General features: G+C 52.2%; 2 long non-coding RNA genes across 5 annotated transcripts in view; both read left to right on the top strand.

Moving 5' to 3' along the window:
* LOC124228669 (uncharacterized) overlaps nt 1-1,485 on the top strand; it is an 8,057-nt gene extending 6,572 nt beyond the window's left edge. Inside the window, exon 3 of one of the 2 annotated variants that reach the window (XR_006885757.1) lies at nt 1,270-1,485. This is a non-coding gene — a long non-coding RNA (uncharacterized LOC124228669). Of the gene's footprint in view, nt 1-719; nt 746-1,269 lie in introns of those variants that run through there. The other variant, XR_006885758.1, reaches the window with a different exon arrangement.
* Nucleotides 1,486-15,095: 13,610 nt separating this feature from the next.
* On the top strand, nt 15,096-24,460 carry LOC124228794 (uncharacterized). Of its 3 annotated transcripts, none has more exons than XR_006885795.1 (3): nt 15,096-17,308; nt 20,528-20,669; nt 21,863-24,460. It is a non-coding gene; the product is annotated as an uncharacterized LOC124228794 (long non-coding RNA). The 3 variants fall into 3 exon arrangements; XR_006885796.1 differs by having other exon boundaries at nt 21,037-24,460; XR_006885797.1 differs by having other exon boundaries at nt 20,528-21,296.
* The last annotated feature ends 1,276 nt before the right edge of the window (nt 24,461-25,736 follow it).

Below are 25,736 nucleotides of genomic sequence, written 5' to 3'. Positions count from 1 at the left end.
GGGTGGATGGGTGAATGGGTGTGTGGGTGGATGGGTGGATGGGTGAATGGGTGTGTGGGTGGATGGGTGGATGGGTGAATGGGTGTGTGGGTGGATGGGTGGATGGGTGAATGGGTGTGTGGGTGTGTGGGTGGGTGGGTGGATGGGTGAATGGGTGGGTGAATGGGTGAGTGGGTGGGTGGGTGGGTGTGTGAGTGGGTGGGTGGGTGGATGGGTGGGTGGGTGGGTGAACGGGTGGGTGGGTGGATGGGTGGAGGGCCCTCCAGGCTTAGCTCCCTCACATCCCTCATCTGGTCCTTCCTTTCGAGGCCCTCACCCCATCTCAAATTCTCCTGCAGGAATCTCTAAACAATCCTGTCTGTCCTTCTTCATAGTGTGGGGACCTGAAATTGGCCACCCCAAGATATGTCTCTTTGGCATCAGGATTATTTGAGGCTGATTGCTTTTGATAAACTGGGACAGGGAAGGAGGAATGGAACTTGCCCTTTGTTAGGACACGTTTACATTTGTAAGGTAAATCTCTACCTGTAAAAGGTGCCTCCCTCTCTGTACCAGGAAGAAGAAAGGAGATGACCTTCTCTCTAGAAACTCTTAATCAATACCAAAGGCAAGGACTTAAAATCTGCATTTTATTGTGCTAGTCTGGTAACCTCCTGTAACTGACTTCCCTCCCCCTCCCAACATTGGCATCTCCTTAAAGATTAAGCATCTTTCTTTAGGCTGGGAACCGATTGCAGCTCTCATCTGTGACCCCCCAGCCCGAGGTAACACACCTGCCACCCTGCGGCGCTCACTGAGACAGCAGACCTATCTGTGGTTTCCATCAAGCGCTGTGCTCACAGAGCAGCCTCGTGACTATTGTAAAAGGGACTTTTCAATCATATGTGAAACACCCTGTTTGGGGCTATATAACCACTCTGTGCACCCCACTTCTTCGGTGCCCTTTCTTCCTTCGGGAAGAAAGGCCCCGGGCCATGGTTCCTCATAAAGCTTTGTTTAATTTTCTCTTGCTATTCTGTCTCATGTGAATTTAATTCGTTCTCCGGCCAGACGAACCCCCATTTGGGGAGAAGAAATGTCCTCCTCCCCTACAATAGTGTGCCTGAGGTCACCTTCCACGTCTCAACAACTTTGATGCATCCTGTGGCCTCAGGCAGACCTAGCTATATAATTTGCCAGATCCAGCACAAAAGGAAAATGTAGAGATGCTTGTTCAAAAACTATTAAGAATTTCAAGACAGTGACAAGTGAGCGTTCAATCCACCACAGGGCTGTCTGGGTGCTGGCTCTGGGCCACTGTGTGGGTTGCACACCCATGAAGCCAGTCCTGTCTCCAGAGCAGGCCCGCAAGACCCTTCAAGATCTGGACCCAAAGGACCACCCCAGCCTGTGCTTACCACCTCAACGAACTCTGTGCTCCTTCCTCTCAAGACCTCGCCCCACTTCCCACCTCTGGGCGCCTGTTCTTTTCCCGATGCCCGGGCACCTCATGTCTTTGTTCCCAGCCGTGGGCTGGCTGCCAGGAAGGGAGATGGGGTAAACCAGACCCAGCCCTGACGCTCCCGAGAAGATGCTCGGAGGGTATCTGCGTTCTGGCTCCTCTGTGGCCCCGCCCAGCGGTGAGGCCCAGAGCAGGTAAATTTTCTTCTGTTGCAAAATGGGCAGTAAGGAGGATGCTGCCAAGTCCACATGGGGCCCTCTCTCTGTAAAAGTCTCCTAACATATGACTCATGGATACCATTAAATCCATCCTTTTAAAGTGTAAAGTTCAGTGGTTTTTACTATATCCACAAGGTTGTGCAACCATCACCACAATCTAATTCCAGAACATTTCCCAAAACATTTTCTCCTGAAAGAAACCCTATTCCCATCAGTTGCACCGCCCCCCCCAACCCCCGCACTCCCAGCCCCTGGCAACCACTATCTCCTTTCCTTTTCTATAGATTTGCCTTTAATGGACATTTCATACAAATGAAATCCTCTCATATGTGGCCTTTCGGGTCTGGCTTCTTTCACTTCGCATTATGTTCTCAAATTTCATCCACGTTGGAGGGAGTATCAGGCCTTCATTCCTTTTTATGGCTGAATACTATTCCATTGTCCGGATACACCCCATTTTGTTTGTTCATTTATCCGTTGATGGATGCCCACGGCTCTTTCACACACCAGCTGCCAGTCCACCTGGGACCACTCTGACATTGACCCTGCACTACAGCCACAGGGCTGTCCTTTCCCACTTGAAAAGTTCCCACTCAGCCTCCAAAGTCCAACTCAGACACCACCTGCTCCAAGAAGGCTACCCGGATTTCCCGAAACAGACTGATCATTGGTTCCTCAGGGCCCTCCCACGGGGCCTAGTTCCAGGACACCAGGCCTCTTCTAAGCTCTGAGGCCCCTCCCCCGGCCCTCTGCAGAGCTGGAACTTCCGAGGCCCTGGGCTTGGCCCCCCCGCCAAAACTTTGGTGGAACGGAAAAGAGGGAAAGTGGCTGGGCGCTCACTGGCCACCAGATAAGCTAATTGTTTCCTTGAGGTCACTTGCTTTGGATGAGAGGAGAGAAGAGCCGAGAAACTTCCAGGGGGTGGAGTAGGGTGGGGAGGAGGAAGTGACAGGCCCCAGCGGCAGTGGCGTGGAGGGAATGGGGTGGGAGCGGGAGCCGGCGGTGGCAGGAGGCAGTTTCACTTCCTCGGCTGGGGCCAAGGGCGCGGTCAAGATCCAGGGCAGGTCAAGGTCCTCGCGCAGCCGCGGATGCTGCCCCCTGGGGGCAGTTGGCGGCGGGTGGGGAGGGGGCGCCTGGATGCCCCGTTTGCGCGCCAGGGTGCCCCCTAGACCTCTTCTTTCACGCACGAGGAGGAGCTGGATCTGAAAGGGGGAGGTGGTCGTCACTGCGCCCCGGGGCAGGGGTCAGTCGGGGTCAGCCGGAGGGCGGGAGGGAGTGCTCAGGGCGATCGCGGCGGGTCAAGGTCATCCGGCCCCGCGCGCGCCGGGGCAGAGTTAGACCGCGGGAGGGACCGGCCGTGCGCGGCGCTCCAGCCCCGATCCGCATCGCCGCGGGGGTGTGAAATCGCCCGCTGGCCGATCCGGGGCCACGAGTGGGGAGGGTGGGGGCGGCAGCGTGACCCCCGCAGGACACGGCACCCGGCCCGGGGGGTGCCCCGAGCCGGCCCAGGAGCCCCGAGCGCGCCCCCTGCGCCCCTCCGCGCGCGGAGCGAGCGCTCCCTTGTCGCCACGTCTGCCCCTCGGGGTGCCCTCGTCTACACTGCAGCCAGCCGGATGGATCCGCCCGCGCCGCGGCCCAGCGCCCAGGGGCTGGAGCGGAGTCGGCTTCCGGGGCTGGCTGTTCCGGCCCCGCTTATTAAACCTGCCAATTACACACTCAAGGTGTTTTCCTTGTGGAAGAACTGAACGCTGAGCCACAAAACAAAAAGCTCTCAAAATTGTCTGAAATCTCACCCCCTGATAACATCGGGCAGCGCTTCCCTTCGCTCTTCTGTGCCGGTTTGTGTGTATCTTTTCGCACTCATTTCGTGCGTATTTGCAGAATGGAAGCCATATGGGAATAAGCGTTTCCATTCTCTTTTTCTTCATTTAACGTTATTCATTTTTCCCAGGGAATAAACGGAAACTGGCCGGAAGCCCCCTGGTCACCTTCTTCCTCCCCGCCCCCATCCAGGTCCGCTCTCCAGAAGTACCCGGGGCTGTCAGTCGGCTGTATACGCTTCCAGACATTTTTACATTTTTTTACATTTTTTACACTTATATATATATATATATATCCAGAAACACATAGTTTTATTTTAGGGAGAGCTCTTACATCCATCAGATTGCGTTCTGTGTGTAATTTTGGAATTTGCTCTTTCTTCTCCCACTCAGTATATTCTGGAAGTCACTTGGTCTACCTCCTTCCTAACTGCTTTAGGATACTGCCTTAGTTTGAAAGCACTTTCATTTATTTCAAGCATCCTCTGTTGTTTTTAGTTTGCTTCCAGTTTCTCTCCTCATCCACTGCCCCGAATGTTTCTCCAGCACCTGCTGTGTGCAGGCTTCTTGTAGCTTCCAGAAGTACAACCTTGAACAATTTAGAGGCCAGGCCCCCCCGGGGCTGCCCTTCTCCAAGGGCGGTGAACAGGGACACTGCAAGTGGGTGAGGAGGGGCGCTTTATTTTTTGACCTGGGAATTTGTTCCAATCCTTAATATGTTTCAAATATCAAATCAATATTTAAAAAGAGTCAAGGGGAAGGGGGACGTCTTACTCCCACCTCCGCCCCGTCTGACACACAGGTAGCCACGTGTATTCATTTCTTGTGCCATCCTCCCGGTATTTCCTTATGAAAATACAAGCAACGATGAGTATAGATGTCTATTTCCCTTCTTTCTCATGTAAAGGGAAGCTTGCTGGAGTCGCCTGCTCTGTGTTCGCCTTTTTAAAAAATGCACTCACGTGTCTTCGCATTTTTTTCCCCATCATCACATGGGGGGCTGTTTTGCTTAACGTTGTTACATATTGTTTAAGAGCACACAGTGTTCCATTCTGTGGTTTATTTCCCCACAATTTCTCTGTCCTGTGTGACACTTGGGTGTTTCCTATCTTTTGCCCTATAAACGTTGCAGTGAGTAACTGTACCAAGGTCAGTTTTCCTGAATCTGTCCGTAAGGTGGATTCTCAGAGTTGTGATTGCTGAGTCAAGGCCATGTGTGTGCACAGTGTTGATGGATGTCACCGAATTGCCCTCAGTGTTAGAGAAACAGAACCAATAGGATATAGGAATTTTATATGTATATCTTATTTTAAATATAATATAATATAATATAATATAATATAATATAATGCAATATAATATAATGAGATTTATTGTAAGGAATTGGCCCACACAGTTATGGAGGCTGACGAGTCCCAGAATCTGCAGTAGGCAAGCTGTAAGCCCCGAGAGCTGATGGTATCGGTCCAGTGCAAAGGGCAGCAGGCTCAAGACCAGGAAGAGCCGAGGTTTCAGTCTGAGTCTGAAGGCAGGAAGACATCAATGTCCCAGTTCCAAGTCAGGCAGGAGGCCTTCCCTCTCACTCAGGGGAGGGTCAACTTTTTTGTTCTGTTCAGGCCTTCGACTGATCAGATGAGGCCCACCCGCATTAGGAGAGGAATCTGCTTTTCTGAGCCCACTGAGGCAAATGTTAATCTCCTCCAGAAACCCCCTCACAGACACACCCAGAATAATGTTTGACCAATGGGTCCCCCTGTGGCCCAGTCAAGTTGACCATAAAATTAACCCTCACATTCCCCTGGGGTCTCCCAGTTTGCCCTCCTGCCAGCCAGGTATGAGAGCACTGTTTCAATGGGTCTCACCAAAAGTGTGTGTCAAAATGTTGGATTATTCATAGTCTGAGAAGTGAAAAATGGTATCTTTGTGCAGTTTTGATGTGCATTTCTTTTTATATGAATAAGGCTGAGTATTTATAAATTTGAGGACTCTCGTATTTCTTTCTTCTTCTTCTTCTTTTTTTTTTGGTGAGGAAGATTGGCCTTGAGCTAACATCCATTGCCAATCTTTCTCTTTTTGCTTGAAAAATATTGTCACTGAGCTAACATCTGTGACAGCCTTCCTCTATTTTGTATGTGGGACACCTCCAACAGCTTGGCTTGATGAGTGGTGTGTAGGTCTGTGCCTGGGATCTGAACCAGTGAAGTCCAGGCCACTGAAGCAAAGTGTGTGAACTTAACCACTACACCACCAGGCTGGCCCCTATATTTCCTTTTTTAAAATTTTTGTTTATTTACTTATTATACACACAGTGAACCCCCTTCTCCCGTTTTGCCCACTCCCCAACCCCTTTGCCCTCTGGTGACCACTAATCTCTTCTCTGTATCTATGAGTTTGTTTGTGTTTGCTCATTTGATTTCTTTTCTTTTAGATTCCACATATGAGTGAAATCATACGATATTTGTCTTTCTCCCTCTGACTTGTTTCACTTAGCGTAATACCCGCAAGGTGCATCCATGTTGTTGCAAATGGCAAGATTTCATTCTTTTTCATGGCTGAGTAGCAGTTCATTGTGTATATGTACCACATCTTCTTTATACATTTATCCAATGGTGGACACTTAGGTTGTTTCCATAACTTGGCTATTGTATGTATTTCCTTTTTAATACAGTCGTGCCCCACATAACGACGTTTCGGTCAACGACAGACCACATATACAACTGTGGTCCCTTAAGATTAGTACCACACAGCCTAGGTGAGTAGCAGGCCCTATAAGCTAGGTTTGTGTGAGTCCACTCCAGAATGTTCGCACAACGACTGAATTGCCTAACAAGACGTGTCTTAGAACGTATTGCTGTCATATCCCCACATGACCAATGGCTGTCTACTCTCGTACACTTCCCCTGTTTTTCTATTAGGTTGTGGACCTTTTTCTTGGGCTGAAATTTTTTTTTTTTTTACCAGTGTGTCTTTTTTAAAACAGCATTGTCAGGATATAATTCACAGATGATCCAACTTTCCATCTAAAGTGTAAATTTCAATGGTTGGTATTTTTACGGACTTGTGCAATAATCACCACAATCAATTTGAGAAAGTTTCCATTACCCCAAAAAGAGCCCTCCTACTATAACAGTCACTTCCCATTTGCCCCACGCTCCAGGGTTAAGCAACCACGAATCTACTTTTGGTCTGTATGGATTTGCTTGTTCTGAGCATTTCATAGAAATGGAATCATACAATATGTGGTCTTTTGTGTCTGGCTTCCTTCACTGGCGCGATGTTTTTGCCGTTCATCCATGCTGGAGTACATGTCAGTACTTTTTATGACAAATATCCCACTGTATGCATGGACCACATTTTGTTTATCCTTTCATCTGTTGGTGGCTCTTTGGGTTGTTTCCACCTTTTGGCTCTGCACCATTTTGCATTCCCACCAGCAGTGTATGAGGGTTCCTCTTTTCCCACATCCTCACCGACACTTGTCATTACCTGTAGTTTCGATCACAGCCATCCTAGTGGGTGTGAAGGACTGTCTTACTGTGGCTTTGATTTTCATTTCCTTGATGGCTCACTAGTTCATCTTCGGACTTTAATTTTTTTTTTTTCCTTTTTCTCCCCAATCCCCCCAGTACATAGTTGTATATTTCAGTTGTGGGTCCTTCTAGTTGTGGCATGTGGGATGCCGCCTCCACATGGCCTGATGAGCGGTGCCATGTCCGTGCCCAGGATCTGAACCATTGAAACCCTGGGCCGCCGAAGTGGAGCTCGCGAACCTAACCGTTCGGCTACGGGGCCGGCCCCTGACTTTGATTTTCTTATGAAGATTTTTTCATGAAGATTTTTTTCCCATAGTCAAACCTTATTATTTTTTTATGGCTTCTGAATTTTGACTCAGAGAGAAAATTGTCCCCGCTCTAGGATTATCGAGAAATTTTCCTATATTCTCTTCTAGTACTTCTGTGCTTTCAGGTTTGACATTTAAAATTTGGATGCACTTGGATTTCGTTCTGGCATATAATGTGAAATACGCCTCAACTTCCTTCTTTTTTCCACGCTGTGTCCTGGCGCTCTTGAGGGGAAGAATTTCCATCAGCTGGTCAGAAAGCCCGGTGTGAGGAGGTGACACTTGCCTTGAAGTGTAGCAGAATTTGTCACCCCAAAATATGCCACTTTGGCATAAGGATTATTTTGAGCTAAAAGCAATCAAACATCAGAAGATTCAAGGAAAGCTCTTTACCTCCAGCTCAACTGCCTAAATTTGCATTGGAAAGGGGGCCTGTACCAAAAAGAGAGCTATTACCAGAGATAACTTTTGACCTAAGAAATATATTTGCATGACAGGACAACTTTTATTTTCTGAACATCTCCTCTGCCTTCCTCCCCTTCCGATGGCCAGACCCCACCCCTTCCCTGGGCTCAGGTCATTATATATCAAGGACTGGGCTGCGTTTTGAGTCTCCATATCTTTATGAGGTTCCAGTACGTACACAGTTTTGTTTGTTTTTCTCCTGTTCATCTATCTTATATCAACTTAATCATTAAACCAGCCAAAGAACCTCGAAGGAAGGAACGGACAGTTTTTCCGCCCCTACAGTACAAGAACTGAAGCGACGAAAGGAGCCGTGTACAAGGGCATGCAGCATCACAGATGAAGAGAACAGCAACGGCAGAGGTCTGAGGGTGGGAAGAAGCTTGGCAGGTCCGAGAATAGCAAGGCCAGTGTGGCTACAGGTGGTGGGGAGGCCGAGAACATAGAGATGGGTTCTAAGAGGTGGCCAGGTTATAACCACAGGACCAGGAACAGAATTTGCTGCCCCAAAATATGCCTCTTTGGCGTAAGGGCTATTTTGAGCTGATGATTATTAAAAAAAGAGCGGACACGGGAAAAGCTCTGGAAACACAGTACAGGTTGCCCTTTTGTAAGGGCGATTTATGTTTATAAGAGAAATCTCCATTTGTAAGGGTGTCTTCTCTGTACCAAGAGTTTCTAAATCTCTAGAAACTCTTATAGATGGAGAAGGCAATGACTTACATCTGCATAACCTTCCATAACTGACCCCATCTCAACAACAGAAAGTTAAAGCTATCTTTCAGGGGCAGCGAGCCAGGAGCATGCGCAGAAAAGAAAATTTTGACCTGCCAATCAAAACTCATCCTGCCAGGGCTTCCCCGTACCAGCCGGCCCTCCCTGATCCCTTAACCTCTACCCCACACCTTGGACAGGCAAGACAGATTTGAGAGCCTGGCCTCCTGTCTCCTTGTCGGTCGATCTCGCAATAAAGCCTTTCTACCTTCAAAAGCCGATATGCCACCGTGTCGGCCTCTGCATATTGGGTGGGGAGTCCTTGCTCAGTAACAAGGTCACGGAAGGCCTTATGGTAACTGTGTGAAGGAGGATTTTACTTGGGGTGTACTGGTATTGAAGAGCTTCAGGTAAGAGCTTTACAGCTGTTTCCCTGATGAAATAACACCCAGAAAGGAAACTTCCAGGTCCAAGGTTAAGGGCACTTCAAATGTTGTTGCAATCGGCCACATTGCTCTCCAAAAAGGCTGCAAGGGACTTATTCTCCCTTCTGCTTCACTTTATTTCATTACCATTTGCCATATTATTCAATAACTTTGAAATTTAGTTTAGTGACTGCATTTTTTAAAAAAAATCTTTATTGGGGTATAATTGACATATGATAAACTACACATATTTAAAGTGTACAATTCAGTAAGTTTTGACACGTATGCACCCATGAAACCATCATCTCAAAAACTTCTTCTCGCCCTTGGGGTCCCCCCTCCTCCCACCCTCTCCCCAAGCAAAGGCCTGTCTCCTTTTAGATAATGACTCCATGGTCTTCACCGTGTGGCTCTCTCGTGATTATTTGAGCATTCCTCTATTGTTAGACAGCCACATTTATCCCATTTTTATATTTATTGATCCCGCTAGGATGGAAAGCAGGGGCCGACTTGCTTTAACTATACTCGGTTGGCTGTCTGTTTGGAAAGGAGTCAGACAATGCACGCCTAAAGCCCACCCTATAGGGGACACCTCTGGTGCCTGGGTCTCCATGTGCTTAAGGTTTCCAGGAACTGAGAGTCGACTCCTTGTCCAGTTCAGGCTGGTTAAGACCACCGACTCATCCACTGGGCCTGGCTGGGTGACCTTCTGACGTCAAGGAGCTGAAAACTCCACCCTCAGATCATGGTGATGCTGCCATATCGTAAACAGACGTCCTATGAAGAGCTCTGAAGCTTGACTACACTTGCGCAGAGCATCAATCACCTCACTCCTCCTCACATCCCGTCCTCTGTCCCCACACTTCCGACCACCCACCGCTTTACCCCATACATATCCCTAATCCCCGTTTTCCAGGAGGCGGATCTCAGATTTGTTCTCCTGTCTCCTCACTTGGCCGCCGCGCCAGTTAAGCCTTTCTCTGCTGCAAACTCGTCCCGGTGATTGGTCTTTTGTGCAAAACGAGCCTGGTTCCGTAACAGGATGCGTATCCTTCTACATACATGTTTCTTGTCCACATATCTGATTATTTTCTCAAGAACTGATATTGATGAGGATCAAGGCTGCCCCAGGGAGAAAAGCCCAAGGTGTCCTGCCCTACATACTGATCTATATCATCCTCCGGGAAGCATAGGATGTCCTGACCGGATCCGATCTGATTCTCATCCAAAGTCATAGGACCACCTGATAACCAGAGCCCACCCGCACTCATACCATTTTAACGATTTTTTTCATGATCCTTCCTTTGTCTTGTAAGGAAATAATTCACATACCTACGCCTTATAAATTTAGCTCTAACCCTCAACACATTGCAGCTCTTCACTTGCCATGGGTCCTGTCCCCATGCTACTCCATGCTATTCTCTGAATAAAAGAGCACTACTGCCAGACCTTCAGAGTCCAAGAAATCTTTCTTTCGACTCCTCGTCTCACCGAGCCCGCCTTAAACCCAAATTCTAACCACCTGTTTGGGTTGCTCCTGGCCGGGTGCTCCCTTGTGTCCACCGTGATGCACGTGGTTATACACTTCCGTTTGCCTTTCTCTTGTTAATCTGTCTTTGGCCGGTCTCATTGATGGGGCCCCAGCTGGAGGAGCTAAGATGGGGAGAGGAAAAGAGTTTTTGCCTCCCCTACTGGCATCAAGCTCCCGGGCAGGCTCTGGACATAGGCCCCCTGACCTCAAATCCTGGTGCCTCCACTGGCCCGCAGTGTGTCTTGGATGTGTTTTTTAACTTCTCCAAGCTCCAGTTTCTCGTTCGTAAGGCGCGGATAACAAACCCTACCCTGTAGGATTATCAGGAGGTTGTCTGGGTGTGGTGGTTGATTTTGTGTGTCCACTTGATTGGCTGAGGGCTGCCCAGTGAGCTGGTGAAACATGAATTCTGGGTGTGTCCATGAGGGTGTTTCCGGAAGAGACCAGCCTTGGAACGGGTGGGCCGAGGAAAGAGTCGCCCTCGTCCTTCCCAGTACAGGTGGGCCCATCCCATCCACCCACCGAGGGCCTGGATAGAACCAAAAGGTGGGCGCCCTGGCTGCTTCAGCTGGGACATCCATCTTCTGCTCCCAGACATCCGAGCTCCTGGCTCTCGGGCCCTCAGCCCCGGGTTGGACTTTATTCCTGGGGCCTCTGGGTCTCAGGCCTTGGGTTCGGACCCAGTTCTCCTGTCCTGGCCCTCCAGCTTGTGGACGGTAGACGGTGGGACTTCTTGGCCTCCATAATCCTGTGAGCTAATCCCTCATAATAAACCTCTGTCCATGCACCTGTACGTATCCTATTGGTTCTGCTTTTCCAGAGAACCCTGACTAATACAATGGGATTATTTTCGGGATTAAATGTGATAACTCATGGAAAGTGCCTGGCCTGTAGTGAAAGGTAGTGATGGGGTGGGAGGAGCCCCGGTGCCTAGCCCTAGCGCCCAGCTGGCGGGTGGGGCATTCGGACACCTTGCCGCAGAGTAGAGGAGAACAGAAGAGGGAAGCGATGCTCCCCTGGAAGCTTCTGTGGGCCACGGGCAGTCACCTGTAAGCTGACCTCAGTTTTGGTTTTCAAAGTCAGGTATTTATTTAATATGCATCAGTGGGTAGCTGCTACATCAAGGCTAGGATTCATAGCTGCAGTGGCTTATGGCAAGGCTCCAGGAGGAGTTTAAGTTAAAAAAAAAAATGAGGGGGGCGAGCCTGGCGGCATAGTGGTTAAGTTTGTCTGGTCCATTTTGGTGGCCTGGGGTTCGCAGGTTCAGATCCTGAGTGTGGACCTGCACACCGGTCACCAGACTGTGCTGTGGTGGCGTCCCACATACAAAATAGAGGAAGATTGACGCAGATGTTGGCTCAGGGCTAATCTTCCTCACCAAAAAAAGAAAAGAAAAGAAAAATGAGGGAAATTAAAGAAAATAATAACACCTGTGGTGGGATGCTAGGGCAGAAACCACAAAGGTCAAAGTTGAAGGGAGCCTGGGAACAGTGGTATTAGGCAGAGGTCTTGCCACTCCCTTTGCCCCAGGAAATTCCTTCCTCCTGGAAAGGGACCACAGGTAAGATGGACAGGGGTGGAGTGGTGGTCTTAAGCTTCCTTGTGCTCCACCCTCACTCCCTACCCCCCCCCCCCCCCCGGTCTGCTGGAAGCATGAGGGCCCCCAAGTCCTTCCATCCTCTCTGCTGGGACAGCAAGGCAGGTCCTGCCATCCAACTTCCTAGCCTGTGCCCGACCCTGGGCCCCTCCCCATCCTCCCGGGAAGGACCAGGTGCCCAGGTATCCATGGCAACAAGAAAGAGCAGGCAACAGTCTCTAGTGGAAGTGAGGTGTCTGGAGGCGCCCAGGTGCCCTGCCCCCCCCACGTCCAGTTGGGTCAACCTTGGCCGACTTTGCGTTGGTGGGAGACTATGACGAATCCTTGTCCTGCTGTGACAACCCCAGTAGGACCTCCGCCGTCCCAGAGTGGGTTCTGGGCCTTCCCTAAAACCTCCCGCTGCCAACGCCCTCTCAGACCCGAGGGCCCTATCTTGACCATCTGTGTTGCTTCCCTCCTGGCCGCTTTTCCTGCAAACTAGAGCTTTTCCTAAGCCTCTCTAACTTCCTCCACCTGTTTCCCCTGCATCACACACCCCATGCCACGGTCTCCAAGCCGTGATGTTGTGATCTGTAATGAGAAGTGTCTGCAGCGTTTGGTCTTCCTCCCTGTCCCTGGTGCAGAGCTCCGAGAACGCCTGGCGTTCCCTAAGTGGCAAGAGCCACCAACGTGGAGAGGCTGCATCTGTCTCACTGGCTCCTTCCAGCCACCCCTGAGCTTCTGTAAGGAGGTGGCTTTTGGAAAGCCCCCACACAGCCTTGGGATGGGGCTGGAGGTCAAGGGAACCAACCACGTGATTAGAGGGTTGCAACTTTCGGTCCCACCCCCAACCTCCAAGGAGGGGAGAGGGGCCGAGTTAATCACCGACGGCCAATGATTCAATCAACCGGGCTGTGCAGGGCTTCTGTGATGAGCTGGAGGCGTTAGCTGGCTCTCTGCGGGTAATCATTTCCCAGTGTATAGATGGGTCAGATCAACACGTTGTACACTTCACACTTACACAGTGTCATATGTCATTATATCTCAATAAAGCTAGAAAAACACTTTCCCTATAAAAACAAAGCATGCCTGGGGCTGGCCCCGTGGCCGAGTGGTTAAGTTCGCGCGCTCCGCTGCAGGCGGCCCAGTGTTTCGTTGGTTCGAATCCTGGGTGCGGACATGGCACTGCTCATCAAGCCACGCTGAGGCAGCGTCCCACATGCCACAACTAGAAGGACCCACAACGAAGAATATACAACTATGTACCGGGGGGCTTTGGGGAGAAAAAGGAAAAAATAAAATCTTTAAAAAAAAACAAAAACAAAAAAAAAACAAAGCATGCCTATGTAATGAAGCCTCCTTAAAAATCCCTAGAATAGGGGGCCGGCCCTGTGGCCGAGTGGTTAAGTTCGCCGGCTCCGCTGTAGCAGCCCAGGGTTTCACTGGTTCGGATCCTGGGCACGGACATGGCACCGCTCATCAGGCCACATTGAGGTGGCGTCCCACATGCCACAACTAGAAGAACCCACAACTAAAATATACAACTATGTGCTGGGGGGATTTGGGGAGAAAAAGCAGAAAAAAAAAAAAAGAAGATTGGCAACAGTTGTTAGCTCAGGTGCCAATCTTAAAAAAAAAAAAATTCCCTAAAGTACAAAGTTTGGAGAGCTTTCGGTTCGGTGAACAAGAATGCATCCACATGCCGGGAGGCTGGCGCACCCCAAGCTCCACGGAGACAGAAGGTCCTGTGCTCAGGACCCTTCAGCCCTCGCCCCGGATACTTCTCCATCTGGTTGTCCCTTTGTATCCTGTAACATCCTTTGTAAGAAATAGGTGACCTAGGAAGTAAACCGTCTCCCGAGTTGTGTGAGCTGCTGTAGCAAATACTCGGCCCTGAGGAGGGCGTCGTGGGAACCCCCCGTTCATAGCCGGTCGGTCAGAAGCACAGGTGACGATGGGACTTGCCATTGGCGCCTGCAGTGGAGGGCGGTCTTGTGGGACCGAGCTGTTAACTTGTGGGATCTGACGTTATCTGCGTGCAGACAGTGTCAGAATCGAGTTCAATTGTAGGGCACCCAGCTGGTGTCCAGAGACTCTGAGAATTGCTTGGTGGGGGGACAACCTCACACTGAGTGGCCAGAAGTGAAGTACAGAGTGTGGTCCTCGTACAGAGCAGAGCAGAGAAGACACACGGGAGTGTTTGCCTATTCGCAGGCTTTTTGTTTGTTTCTTTATGCATTTGGGCAATTATGCTCCACCTTTTTGTTGTTCTCAGAGCCATCAGGCCTTATTTTTCTTCCTTTCTTTCTTTCTTTTTTTTTTTTTGCTGAGGAAGATTGGCCCTCAGCCAAGATCTGTTGCCAATCTTCCTCTTTTTTTGCTTAAGGAAGGTTAGATTGTGCCAGTCTCCATCTATTTTACACAGATGAGCAGTGGGATAGGTCTGCACCCAGGATCCGAACCTGTGAACCTGGGCCACCAAAGTGGAGCCTGCTGAATTTGACCACTAAGCCATGGGGCCAGCCCCCTTACTTTTCATTTTGACTCCTCACCTTTTTTTTTTTTCTTTAAAGATTTTATTTTTCCTTTTTCTCCCCAAAGCCCCCCCGGTACATAATTGTATATCTTTAGTTGTGGGTCCTTCTAGTTGTGGCATGTGGGACACTGCCTCAGCATGGCTTGATGAGCGGTGCCATGTCTGCACCCGGCATCCGAACCCGCGAAACCCTGGGCCGCTGAAGCAGAGCACTCGAACTCAACCACTCAGCCATGGGCCGGCCCCAAGATTCCTCACCTTTTAAAAGAAAAAAGTTAGCCTTCCACTTCTTAAAATGTTCATACTTATTACATAAAAATAAAATGAATTAATTTTACTATAAAAAAGAAATTTCAAATACCATCACATAGCACTCAGTACTGCTAACCCTGGGTGTGGACATATTTGGTGCGTGTGTGTGTATGACACGTGCATCGTCGGGGGGTGAAATCCCCCTTCTACCTTCTCTGAGTTACGGCTGAACTAATAACAAAATTGACACAAGACCAGATTAACAGGAGAAAAACCAATTTAATACGTCCGTATTGGAGATCATAAAAATAATGCTGTCCGAGATGGGCTAAGCAGGCTGCTTTTATATCTTTTTACACAAAGAAACGATAGATTTGTGAGGAATTGACAGGACAAAGAAACTCAGCTTTGGGAAATGTAATTAGTGAGGAATTTAGGCAGAGTTTAGGCTTGAGGTATTAAATTAGTAAAAGTAACAAGTTTGTTTATGCAGGCTTCTCAGCCCTGAATTCCCCAGCTCTGGTGGGGAGGACGTCTCTCTAGCTCCTGCTGTGGGGAGGGGACCCTTCACCGGGAGATTTATTTCCTGCTCTCAGGGCGAACAGAGAGAGGAGGGGAAATGCAATTTTTGTCTTGGCTGCTTCTCAAGTAACTTTAAAATAATCAATATGGCATTATGGGATATTTTGGGGCGGCCTGTGCTGAGCCCCAGCAGTACATATGTGTGTGTATACACGCGTGTGTGTATGCATTCATACCCATGTGCGAACCCCCTACATGCTACTCTGTTATATGGTATCTCACTAGTACCCTAGCAGGGCATCTGTCCATGTTGATACAAATGGTTCTCAATCGGGTTCCCCCAGAAGTGGGCCCTGAGACAAGGATTTGGGTGAAAGTTGCTTTGGGAGTGATCCCAGATGGCCCCACGACATACGGGTGGGGGATGGAGGAAGTGAGACAGGGAAGGAAAAGAAAGCAAGACCGAGAACACTAATGAGCAGGTCACCAATTTGGGGCAACTGAGGCCCAGGCCCAGAGGGAGACCCGTAGCACATGCCTTGCTGCTGGCCCCTAGAGGGATGGGATGTTCCCATATTTATCCTCAGGTGTGAAAGCTGTTGGGACTGTCGCCTGCCCAGCACAGCCAGCCTGCCCTGCCTGTGGGGCTGAGCAGAAACCCAACAGGCCACTGGGGCCTTTAGTAGGACACGGCGGGCCATGTCCTGGAAGGTGCGTTCCAGGGCACCAACATTACCTACAGTTACCTAGTTCTTTTTACCAGTTGCGTAATATTCCAGTTGTAGCTGTGCTATAACTCACTGCATGAGGCTCCTGTGGGTGACAGTGTAGGTGGGGAGTATTCCCATTTTGAGCACACACGTGCAAACTCTTCTCATCTGTGTGGTCATCTCCTTGGATTAATCCCCTCATTTCTTCCTCTGCCTTCAGGGACGGCCCTGCCCGGTGGCACCAGGGCCTCCTGCCCCATCCACGAGCTCCTTGGCTCTCTCTTGTCTACTCCCAATTCTTCACTCACGCGTAGAATTTTCACGCGCCTATCCCACAAAGTTCCTGTGACTTAGAATTTTAAGGTTGAATTTATTTTCTTGCACAAGGAATACTTTGCCCTTGGCAAAGATTCCAAAGGTACAAAGGGCATATGGGAAAAAGCACGCCTCCTGGCCTCTGGGCCCCCCAGCTCCCGACTCTGGAGAGAGACACTCCTGCCAGTTTCTTGTGTAGCCTGCCAGAGATGTCCCACGTGCTGACAAACATACTTTTCTGCATTTTTTCCAGTGAAATGGGAATCTTCAGATGTAGGGACACGAGGCCCACGGCAGGGGGTGGGGAAGGAGATGAAGAGTTCTTTCTGAAGTCATCATCTCTCCCCTGAGCTGGGTCCCCTTGCAACCTGACCAGGACTGCGTGCCGCCACCCGCCCCTCCGCCTCCTCCTGCGCTTCCTTGAGCCAACTGGTCACGAGTTCTGCCATTTTCCCTCCCCAGCCTCGCTTGGGTTGTTCCTCCTGGATCTGCGTCCTCCACCACTGCAGTGGTCAGCTGATGCCTGGATCCCTCCAAAAGCCTCCGGGCCAGTCCCCTGCCTCCGTGCCCTCCACTCCAGATGCGGCCAGGGCTGCAGACGCACTCGGAATCTCTCTGAGTCTTTCTGTGTGTCCCCTGGGAGGGAGGCTGAGCTCCTTGCAAACAAGGACAATGTGGTCATAGCTTCTGGGTGTTGCACAAAGTCTGACCCAGTGCCCCATACGGGACAAGGTGACAACCAGTTTCCTGACCTGGTTGGGGGAGCACAGCCAGCACAGTATGTCCTCACGGACTACAGCACGCACTCACCCAGGCCCTGCAGCCCGTCGGCCGGGGTTTGCATCTCGGCTCTGCCCCTTTAAGCTGTGTGACCTTGGACCAAGTTGCTTAACCTGCCTCTGCCTCAGTTTCTTCATCTGCAAAACGGCACAACGATAATAGGTAAAGTGCTTAGAATCGTATGAAGGATGTAGGGTGAATGAATTACAAAAATAATGTAGGGTCTGTAAATAAACCGAAGAATGAATAAGTGAATGCATGAACGAATGAATGTTGGTAAAGAGTGCCCTTGTGAGCTGATGTCTCAGACAAGCTGTAGTCATGAAAAATATTTGCAAATACGTGAAACTGAATTCCTGAGTAGGGTCCTAGCCACTTCGTCCTGGGGAAGCACTGAGGCTGGGCTGCGACACCGGCTCTGAGAACAGGCCGGACACACGGAAGCGTTCCTGTGGTTGTTTGCATGGCCACCGGCAGACGGGGGATATCTGGGAACTGAAGCCAGCTTGAGGAGAGGGTGGGAAGTTCCCCCACCTGTCTTGACTGCTCATCACCCAGGAACGTGTTTACAGTGGATTCAAACCCACGGGCCCCGGGTTCCAGAGGGGAGGCTCCTGGTGTCCGCGGCTCTGTGCGGCGCGAAGGGTCCAGAGGGGCTGGAGTCAGAAGACAGGAGAGGTGGTTGGGACTGGAGGCCTCGTCTGCTCTTAGCCGCCCCCAGCGTGTGTGACAAGAGAGAACTGAGGTTCCTGTGCTGCCAGAGGTTACTTCTGGGAAGCTCGGTCTTGTAACCAGCGCCCAAGTCATGGTCATGCCCCGTCAAGGTGAAGGGTGACAGCTGGCGGCAGGCCACTTGGGTTTGCTCCTCCACGACTCCAGCCAGCTGGTGCTGGGCAGTCCCTGGAGGGGTTCAGGCCACCGGGGCAAGGAGGAACTTCTTCTCTAGAAGCCTGGCTTGCCCTTTGAAGGAAAACAAAGCCCACCTGGATCAGGTCCGCAGGTTAGACCCGGGCAGAGCCACACGCCCGCAGCCACGGGGAGCCCCTGCTGGTGGCGGTCAGAGGTGGGCTGATTCGGTAGCATGCCTTTGGGGTTTGTTCCACATCTTCACCACTGCCTCAGCTTCCTGGGGCTGCTGTAACAAGGCTCCACAGACCGAGGGCCTTCAACAGCAGAAGTTTCTTGTCTCAAAGTCCTGGAGGCTGGAAGTCCAAGGTCAAGGGGTTGGCACCCCTATGATGCTCTGGACGGCTCGTCCAGGCCTCTCTCCTGGCTCCTGGCAGCTTCTCGGCTTGTGGCTGCAAAACTCCGACCTTTCAATGCGTTTTCCCTGTGCCTGTGTCCGATTCCCCCTTTTCATAAGGACATCGGTCACGGTGGATTAGAGGCCACCCTCGTCCAGCGTGACCTCACCTTAACTAACCATCTGCAGGGACCCTGTCTCTGAACAACGTCATAGTCAGAGGTGCTGGTGGTTAGGACTGCAATAGGTGAATTGGGGGGTATTGAATTCAACCCCTGATGACCACCCATGGTTCTTTTAGCCAAGCTGTCTAGCGGGGCCCCCTCCCATCTCCACATCAGCCCTGGTGATACGTGCACGAGCACTCTCAGGGGCGGGCTGTGAGGGGTCCCCCTGCTCCCCAGGCCCCTTGAGATTAGGATTGAGATTCCCCTTGGGTAGCCAGGGCCCTGGGATGCAGCTTGTGGGTGACGACAGGTGCCTGGGCTCTGTTGCCAGCGCGGGGAGCAGAAGCAGAGCCCAGCTATGCTGGGAGAACCGTGTCAATCTTTGTGGCTTTTCACCTGGGTGACTATGAGGAGAGTTCAGGACTCAGAATAGAGGTGGGCACGCCTGCTCACAGCCTCTTCTTTGCAATATGCCAACCGAGAGGCCAGATGCTCTTGGATCTCAGCTCACGCGCACCTAGGACGTGGACTTTCCGACAGATAGTTACCGAGTGTCCACTGCGTGCCCAGGCCCTGGCTCCACTAGGAGCGGAAGCCTCTGGAACCCTCACTGGACACCCTTGCTGGGCTCTGTTCCAGGAAGCTGGCCCCGGGTTGCATTTTGTTATCCACAGGGCTCAGAACTTTATTCAGATGCTTCCCGAAACAAACCAGTCAAAATACATCTGCATCAAATCCCATATTGCCTCTTACCAAAGAGAGGTTTGATTCCAAAGTCCAGTGTTCAGTAACAGCCTTCTCTTTGGCCATCTCCTGTATCTCTTCCTCTCCTCCCCAGTGGTGGCCAGACGGACAGTTCCCGGGACCTTCCAGCTCTTTCTTGCCTCTGGAGCTTCGGGAACTCTGTGGCTTTTATTTCCTCTGAGTGGCATCACTGTCAGTGTCATTTCCGCATCGAGGCTCCGCCTGGCCCTCCATCTGGGGGTCCCCTCCTCGTTGTTCTCTGCCACTGCTCCCTGCTTCTCTTGCTGAGCTCCCAGCGCTCCCCACAACCACCTTGTTGATTTCTGTGTTGGCCAGTTGCCCAGTCGATGGCGGCGTTCCCAGCACAGGCCTCTCGGCACAAGGCCGGACTTGTGTGACAGAAGAGCCTAACAGGATGCCAAGTGTGCATGTGCACGTGTGTGTGTGCACGCACGAGGGGGCTGCCCTTGGGAAGATTCCGCACGCGCGGACAGGGCTCTCCGGTTTTCGGAGCGGCGTGAGGCACGGGGCGGCCGTGGATTTGCACAAGTCGCTGAGGGAGTTGTTTGCACTGTGCATGATGGCATAGAAGCTGGCGAAGCTTCTGTTTTGTTACACAACCAACACCTGTCAGGCTGGGGCAGGAATCTGGGATCCGGACCCTAAACCCATTGTTCCTCCCCATCACACCTGACTGCCCGAGGTGTATTAATCACGTCCTTTATTGTCTGTGTTTCTGGGGCCTGGCTGACCTCGTGGACGGCCCCTCCCTGGGTGTGCCAATTCCTAGAGATGGTCAACAACCTACCCGAGAATGTGCCTTTCCAGTGCAAACCAGCCAATCCAGAGCCCACACCCCAACACCACCTCTTTCCAGCCCTCACACTCGGGGCCACTCCCCACTGCCCTCATCGTCCCAGGGCAGGTACCGCACGACTGGGATGCGCGATGCCCCTGAGCCCCCTGAAATTACTCAGACTGGCCAATGCTCAGACTGCTTACCCCACCTCTCCGTTCCTTCCTGAGGAAGCCACAGTAAAGACTCCTTCCCACATTTTCTGTCTCCCTCTGCCTCCTGACCCAGCCTGGTGCTTCCCCGGGTGGCCCCCGGGGCACGGTGTGCCCCTCCTCTGGGAACTGTTACAAACCATCTTTTCAGTGGTATCGTCTCCTGATCTGTTGGCCTCACCACACTTGAATAATAACAAGTCCTACGTTTTAAAACAGAGAAAGGCAGCTCCCTGGGGGCCAGGAGAAAGACGTTTGCCCAGACGACCACCTGGCATGTAATCGAGGGACTGGCAAAGCATCCTGAGAGCCCAGGGAAGGGGCACTCCGCTCTTCCGGATGCACAGGCTAATGGCAGATGGTGAGTGCCCCCAGGAAGCTGCTGTCGCCCCACTCTACCAAGGAGGAAGCTGGGGCTCAGAGAGGGCAAACGGTTTGCCCGTCAGAGCCGGGACTCCAAACCAGGTCACCTGTCTCCAGGTGGTGAAGGGATCCCCAAGAGAACCCCCCACAGCCCTGGCATAGCGAGCGTGGGGAACGCTCATTAGTGCTTAGTGTCACTCACACAGCAGGACGAAACGCGATAACTGGGGAGAGGGCAGGAAGAACAGGGGGCTTTATGGGGAACGGAAGGTGCAGTGGCAGGAGGTAATTTTTGGGGGTCACGGAGGGCTCCCAACCCAGGCCTCAAACCCTGCCTCCTGAAACAGCCCCACTTTGCATCCTAGGATTTTTAGTCCAATTCAAACCTTCCCGGGAGAGAGAAGGCCCCGAGCCTTGGCGATTCCTTTCGTGAAGCCGAGCTCCAGCAGATGGAGGCGGGGCCCGGGGTCTCAGAAGGAGAGACCGTCAGAGATCCACCTGGCTTCCAAACGCAGCCTCAGCCTGGCCCTTGGGGACGATATGTCCTTTTGGGTTCCTTCAGCGATCTGGAAGGTTTTCTTCAGGAAAACATTCCTCATTGGGTGAAATCAGTTTCAATTTCAAGGTATGGGTTTGACCATTAGATCGAGTCTTCCTTTAAAGGGGCAGGCAAACGACGAGTTTCTGTTTGTATGCATTGAATCATCCTGGGAGAAGAGACTTTTCTGGAAGGCAAGAAACTGTCAGCGTGCCATAGAGCTACACGTATTAACAATTAGCCACCGACATGACAAGGACGATGACATTTACTCCTACATACCCACCAGTGCAAGGCAAGCTGGGGACCACTGGTGGCCCCACTTGACAGCACCAACTTGCTCCGGGCACAGGGGGCGTGAGCGGTGGGGATGGGGTTCAGCTTTGCCAGGCTGACAGACTCTGCTTCGAGTGATTCAGAAGTCCCCTCAGTTCCTTATTTATCCAAACCCGCAGCCCCGAGGAGCCCTCTGGTTAAGACCTTTGGTTAAGAGGGGAGGCTGCAGCCGAGCGGCTCCCCCCAGCATCCCACCTGTTCTGGGGTTGTAACTACAAGTTGGACAGGGTCCCCCACTCCGCACCAGGTTTTCCATGAGCTAGAGGAAACCTTCCTGGGTTAAGCCCCTGAGAGTCTGGGGTTTATCTGTTACGTAGCATCGTGCGGTCTGCCCTGACGAACACACCAGATGATTCTGAAGTGCCGCCACGGTTGGGACTTGCTGTGCCTCTCTGTGATTTCGTCTCTTCATGTGTAAAATGTGGGTAAAATCACCGTATCTGGGTCACAGGGCTGTGGGGTGTGAGATGGGTTGGCCTTTGTCACACACCTGGCTGGGCGGCCTGCACATGGTACCGGCTCCACCAATGTTACCATGGCAACATCCTGGCCCCAACAGCACACCTGGGCCTTCCCAGCCCTGGGCTTCCGGCCCCTGGGCCAGGAGACCAGAGGCTCCAGGGCAGCCCCATGCAGTGTAATTTTACTTTCAAATGGTTCCTCGATGGAGTGATCTTTGTCCTCAGAGATCATTCTCAGAGACAATCTCATAAAGGCTCTGCCAGCCCTGAACTTTCATTGGGAGCGTGGCTGTAGGCTAAGACCCTCACCTTGCAGTTCTGTTATGCACGTCAAGGCCTGGAATGGTTGGCGCGGGTTCCCGAGGGGAATGTCTGTGTGTCCTGGTAGCCATGGACAGGAAGGAAGAAAGAAGAAAGCCAGACGGCCTCTCCTGGGGCGTTAGGTGAGCTGGGTTTCTGCATCTCCTCCGTCTCTGCTGCCTTGTTTGTGCACGAAGTGGGTGAAAGGTCTCCTGGCTCTCTAGGTGTGCTGCTCTATGTCCCAGAGCCACTGTGCGGTGGCGCCTGCCTTGGCGGAAGTGGCCCCAGGGTGTGGGACACTGGGAGGAAATGCCTCGCACAGCTGCTGTTCTGACCGCTGAGCTCCGCCTTCGGGAACGAGGACAGCCCCTTCTGTGATCTCTTTAGACAAGGCAGAGCCCCGCCTGCCCAGAGGACAACAATTTCCACGTTTAGTGCTTCCAGAGCAGTCTTATGTGGTTCCAGCAGACACGAGGGACTCAGCTCTTCCACAAAGCGCTGGGCCATCAGCCTCACCAGATACCACTGGGCAGCCTCCACCGATGGCCCCCAACCCCCGAATGTGGCCTGGGACCCCCCCACCAGTGTCTGCACTTCATGGAAGGAGCCACTCCAGCCCTCCACACGGCAGCAACCCTGTTCACCCGCAGTGAGGGGTTCGGGGTTCTGAGGGAGACCCGCACCCATCCAGTGTGCTAACTGCAGGACTGCCGCGGGCCAGTTGTGGCCACGGACGCTGGGTGTGCCTTAGCGAGCCAACAGATGTACGCCCCTCCTCCTCCAGGTGGGGGAAACCCGGACCAATAAACACGCATGTGCTGACACAAGGAAGAAGTCAGGGAGCGGGCAGGGTCCTGAGGGAGGGACCTCCTGAGATGCGAGGGCTGGGCAGCCCCATCTGAGCTAGGACATGCGTCAAGAGCTGTCAGGCACGCTGGTTAGTGACGGAGGTGACGGTCAGAGTCAAAGTCCCCGTGCCTAACCCCTGGCTGTCCTGTGTCCTGCGCTGTCCCCTTTCACACCCTCCTTATATGCCTTCCCCCTACTGCCATCTCTGGTACACGCAGGCTTGGCTGGGAGGTTTTGGGGTGGCAGCAGCCTCGGGCCCAGCCTGGCCCAGAGAGGGTGAGCCAAGCTCTGCAGTCCAGGGGAGCAAGCCGGGGGGAAGATGGAGGGGAAATGCTCGGGGAGGATAGCCACAGAGCCTCGGGAGCAGGGTGGGCCAAGGTGGGCGCGGACCAGGTGGTGGCTGGGTCAATGGGAGGCCAGGCAAGAAGGAGCCTGGAGGCCCCTGGGTGAAGGCCACGCTGCTCACTGAGCAGCCAAGCGTTCCTGCAGAAAAGGGAACAGAGAATCCTGGCCCGGGCGCACCCAGCCGGCAGCCGGCATGAGAGACAGCGGGGGGTGGTGTGGGCCAGAGCCTCCTCCCCACCCCGAGCTGACCCGCAGCGTGGCTGTGACCTCTCGCCCAGAACAGCTGCGTCAGGAAGAACCTGCCAGGGAACAAGCACCCTCTACAGAGAGTTACCTGGATCTGTTTTCTGCCTTTTTTTAAAGTCAAGTGACATCGTTAACGTAGTCCAGTTTTTTTTCTATTTTTTTTATCATGGTAAAATATACACATAACAATTTACCACCTCAACCATTTTTAAGTGACAATTCAGCGGCATTGAGGACATTTACAATGTTGTGCAACCATCCCCACCATCTACTTCCAGACTTTCTCATGACCTCAAACAGCAACCCCGTACCCATTAAGCAAGAACTTCGTGTTCCCGGGCTCCCAGCCTCCGGTAAGCTTTCATGCTTGTGTCTATGAATTTGCCAATTGTAGGTATTTCGTAGCAGTGGAATCAGACGGTATTTGTCCTTTTGTGTCTGGCTCCTGTTACTTACCAGAGTGTGTTCAAGGTGCACCTGTCTCGCGGTGAACACGACATGTGGCCATGCTTCATTCCTTCTCGCTGAATGACGTGCCATCATGTGGTCAGGGTACATTTATTTATTCGTCCACCTCTTGATGGACACTCAGTACTTTCTGCCTTTGGCTATTGTGAACCAAGCCTAGTCCGTTTTTTTTTTTTTTTTTGAGGAAGATTAGCCCTGAGCTAACATCTGCTGCCAATCCTCCCCTTTTTGCTGAGGAGGACTGGCCCTGAGCTAACATCCATGCCCATCTTCTTCCGCTTTATATGTGGGGCACCTACCACAGCATGGCTTGCCAAGTGGTGCCATGTCTGCACCCGGGATCCGAACCAGTGAACTCTGGGCTGCTGAAGCAGAACGTGCAAACTTAACCGCTGCGCCACTGGGCTGGCCCCTAGTCCAGTTTTTAAAGGGAGTAAACTTTCGCCAGTTCAATACCAATAGGAATGCTCTGTAGGCACGTCACCAGCGCCCCGCTTGGTGGCTCTGCCTGTTCCTACAAATGGCGAATGTTGACTGAGCAATTACTGGTGTCCTGAGTCCTCATGTTGGTCCAGCAGGGTGGATCCTGGCATCACTCCCATTTGACGTATGAGGAGGTTGAGGCCCAGGGACTGGGTAATTTCCCCGAGACCACACATGGCTTGTTGGGGGTGGGTCTGGGGCTCCCACCTGGCTGTCCGGCTCCAGAACCCACACGAGCACTAGGCGGCAGTGCCTGACACAGCGGACGACCTCAGGACCTGCCCTAGATTTCAGCACATGGACGTGCGCACGTCAAAGAACGTGCGAGGTCAGTCCTGTCTTGCATGTTTCACAGCCTGCATGTGGAACAATGACCACACAAGACGGCACCAGGCTGGCAGGGAGAGACCCCCAAGAGAACACCAGGTACCAGGCCCCTGGAGGTGTCAGTCTCAGATAGAGCAGCTGGCGGGAGCCTCCGCATGTAGAAAGCCACCAAAAATTCCCGAGGTGGCAGCACTGAGGGACAGCACGCCACATTCCGAGGTTGGGTCCCACCACCCCACCAACCCCAGCATCACCGCAGCCTGCAGCCAACACAGGAACCAGCAACCACCGCGGGAGCTGCAAGGGCCTGACTCCAGACCCCCTCGTCCAGCACAACGGCTGCCCCCTGCTGTACACGGAGGGCACTGCAGGTGGAGAGTGCGCCCCATGGGCTGGCCAGCATCCCCCCAGGGGGCCAGGGTACCTGAAATGGGGATGACCGCTGGGGGGATGGGCGAGGCCTCCTGGCGCAGCCCTGCCTTCCTTTCTTGTTTCTGCACAACAGGGAAGATTCCCAAAGGAATCATGCAGAAGAAAGTATTTACTCCGGTTTGTTAAAAGGTTTTATTGCGATGTCCCTTGAAGGAAGTCACATGGAGGAAGTCCCCGCCTCTGTGAAGGACTCTGAACCAGGGCCCTGGGGAACCTGAGAGCCCCACCTGCCCCATGCCCGCTCCCCTGAGTCCTTCCCTGCGTTCCTTGGCCACTCCGG

The sequence above is a fragment of the Equus quagga genome, chromosome 17 (genome assembly GCF_021613505.1).
Source record: "Equus quagga isolate Etosha38 chromosome 17, UCLA_HA_Equagga_1.0, whole genome shotgun sequence".
Taxonomy (NCBI): Eukaryota; Metazoa; Chordata; class Mammalia; order Perissodactyla; family Equidae; genus Equus; species Equus quagga.
The sequence above is the reverse complement of the archived record's forward strand: the minus strand, read 5'-3'. Positions and strand labels throughout refer to the sequence as shown.